Genomic DNA, 3,583 nt, shown 5'->3' with positions numbered 1-3,583 from the left:
ATGAACTTGATATGTTAGCATGAATCCACACACACACACGTCAAGTATGCACTTAACAGGTGAAGGTTGATGTCATCTTGCACTGATAAATTTTCATAAAATCAATTACTTAGTCCAATCCTGAGCCAAGGCAAGGTGTTAAGCCATGTTTGTTCAGAATTATATCACTATCTTGTTTGAGGACAAACAATAGTTCAAGTTTGGGGGGTTTGATAAGTGTGTTTTTGCACACTTATTTACATCAAAAACATGACTTAAATACAAATAAAATGATTTAATTGCTACCTAACTTTGTCAAATTCATGCAATGTAGAAAATTCTATGGAAATAGTGGAATTCAGGAGAAAAGAGCCGAAAAAGGACCAAATTGAAGCAAAGAGAAAATTCAGGGACCAAATTGCAATTATCTGAAAGTTGATCCGATGAACACATCAAGCAATTGATCAAGCCAAGCAACAATTGGAAGTTATAAGGGACCATTGGAGCAACTAGGAACAAGAGATGAGGTCAAGGAGTGAAGGAATGAAAATTGAGGACCAAAAATGACTCAAACAAGAAAGTGGCTATACTATGCGGTCGCATAGTATAAAACCTATGCGACCGCGAGTGAACCTCCAGGGATTAAAAAGGGCGTTTTCCTTAAACCTATGCGGTCGCATAGGTATAAATTTTCCGGAATTTTGCACTTTCCTTATATGATTACTACTCCTTTGGTAACCTAATTTGGACTGGTTTAAATAGCAACAAGACGTCCAGAAGCCGCACGAACGACTTGGGAGGCAAAAGCATTCATCTTGGGGTGGAATTGAAGGCAAGAACAAGCAATTGATGCGAGATTTACGAGATTTCTTCAACCTTTGATAACCCGGTGATGTATTTTATTCATATTTTGTTAGTTTTCGTTATTTTTATCATGATAGGCTAGATTTTTGCAACTAGGTGATTGATGAACCATGTAATTTTTATTAAACTTTCTATTTCATGATTTTGAATTATTAGTTTGATGGATATTTGAATGGATTATATTGATTTACTTATTTCCATAATTAATGTGCACTTGATTTGTGTGAACTTGGTGGTTTAATTCTGAATTTAAGAAAATTAGATTAGACTCGACATATATAATTCATCATAGGGTCCGATAGGGGATAGAAATATACCCCTATGCCCTATGTAAATCTTTAATTGCTCACAAAAAGATTATATGCGTTCTTGTAAAATTGCATCCGTCATAAAGATATAGGCTGATGATTTATGATAATAGATTCAATACATCTCGAGAGAGAGTATTGAATAGATTTAGGAGCATTGATTTATCAAATTCTTATTGAATTATCAAAATTGTGAAATTAGGGTTTAATTGGTAATTATTTGGGGATTCGTGATCCTAGTGCATTTGTTTTACATAGATTTTCATAAATTGACAATACATTTCATCGATTTTTCATAACATTTCGTAATTGAGTCATTAGTTAAGTGAATTTAAGTAATTAGGGTTTGATTTGAAATTAGGGTTTTTCAATTTGGGGATTTTCCCCAATTTAGGGTTTGATTTGAAATTAGGGTTTTTCAATTTGGGGATTTCTTCCAAAATTAGGGTTTTTGATTCCAAAATCCATTTCAACTTAATTAGTTTCGGTTAAGGCTAAAATAAGTAAAATTGAATTAACCAATCTCTGTGGGACAATATTCGGACTCAATTGATCCACTTTATTACTTGTTAACGAACCGTGCACTTGCGGTAATTTAAATCGAAAAATATATTTCGCGAACAGTGACTTAACATTGGTACTGTTAGATGAATTGTTGGAGTAAGGAGAACCATTGGAGCCCTTTGGTTTTGGGGGTTGGTTCCGATTGTTAGTGTAAAACGTGATTGCATGCTTATAACCGAGTTGAAGGAGTGATACTTACTTGAAATCACAAAATCGAGGTTGAATTACTTGCTTTTGATTTGCTTGTTTTCCACACCATCTTATACCTACTTCTTGATCTGAAATTCAACCATAAAGGAAGGAATTTGATAGCCACAATCTAAGAACCGAATTTGAGATGTTATTATTCCAAAATCAAGCCACAACACTCATGTTGTTTTCTCTCATTCTGAAAATCTGAGTTTCACCATGTGTATTTTTAGTTTTTGGTGGAAAAGAAGTTATATGGAAGAAGTTGATTGAAGGAGTTTTAAGTTTCAAATTTAATTTCCAACTCCTCCCTCCAAAATACATCTCCATACAAACCGGTTCGGGTCAACCCACATGGGCGACCCTTTTTTCTTCCAATATCTCTCACTCGCACATGATAGGCTTGACCTGATTATAATATAATTCAATTTTATTAATTTCAGCATCTCCAAGTTCATACTAGTAAATGAATCGTACAACCAGTGAGTTAATTTAAGAGCACACAACATTATACACCTGTTAGAGATATATAGTAGCTTTAGAAGATGAATTATATTTCTCGCTATATACCAGACATACTGTGTAACATCAGTTCGAGTATTTCTGACCCCCTCAATTTATTTTAGAATATACTCAACTTTCTCATTTACATTGTATTCAAAATTGTATCACAAAACTCAAATAATTAACACAATTGTCCGACCGGTGAATACAAGCTGAGATGTTAGTTAAATAGTCTTCCTTTCCAACTTGAATCCCTTCATTTCAAGTGAGCTGCTTTCCTATACATGTCCAATCAAATCGAATCAACCATAGTTATTGGTAACATGCTAAAGTAGCAACAATGAAATAAAATTCTGAGAATCAATCAAAAGTCATAGGGGTATATAAGTGAGGTCAAATGCGACTCAGAGACTCACACAATGAAGAAGTAGGGATCAATTCTTTCATTTCTTATTGGTCATTAAAGCACACATGGTATGAAACACATGTTACGATTTTTTTCCCTTTGTTAGAGCGTATATCCAATCTTGCAAATTAAATACATCATATAGATCATAGTTTAGATATTCCTCGATATCTAACCTGAGTTCTCCTCATATTTATTCCTCTTGGTAATCTCAAATCGAGAACTCGATCTGGCTATAAAACAGGTCTAATAGGTAAAAAAACCACACCGATTACTTGTTGTAATCTCATATTAATATCTCATCAAGGCGACTGGATCATATACACAATGTGATCACCGTGCCCATCTCAGCACACCTCAAAGTGTCTAGGCGATTGTTCATGTGAGTGAACCAATCTCAACCTATTTGACATACTTTATGTATGCATATGCAATGGTAATCTAAAAATCACAATAAAAGATTACTCTTAACATATGAACTCAAAACATTATTCATTAATAGACATATATGAAAAAAAGTTTACATAGTGTACAATTCAAATTCTACGCAATTCCAAAGATTTAACATGAGTCATAAAAATGTCTCCAGGGATAGGTTCTCTAAGCGGAACAGCTACCATTTTGTACGTAGAAATATAATGCAAACTCACTTCCTTTTGCCTTTGATGTCTCTTAAAAAATTATATTTTGTATCAATGTGTTTGGTTCTAATGTGATACTTGGGATCCTTGATATATGCAATAGCTATCTGACTATCATAGCATATCAA

At 33.7% G+C, this 3,583-nt stretch overlaps 1 long non-coding RNA gene across 1 annotated transcript; it reads left to right on the top strand.

Moving 5' to 3' along the window:
• Positions 1-573: 573 nt before the first annotated feature.
• Positions 574-1,043, top strand: LOC111366488. The gene is made up of 2 exons (XR_002697667.1): positions 574-661; positions 742-1,043. It is a non-coding gene; the product is annotated as an uncharacterized LOC111366488 (long non-coding RNA).
• The last annotated feature ends 2,540 nt before the right edge of the window (positions 1,044-3,583 follow it).

Source organism: Olea europaea, chromosome 18 (genome assembly GCF_002742605.1).
Source record: "Olea europaea var. sylvestris chromosome 18, O_europaea_v1, whole genome shotgun sequence".
NCBI classification, from domain to species: Eukaryota; Viridiplantae; Streptophyta; class Magnoliopsida; order Lamiales; family Oleaceae; genus Olea; species Olea europaea.
The sequence above is the reverse complement of the archived record's forward strand: the minus strand, read 5'-3'. Positions and strand labels throughout refer to the sequence as shown.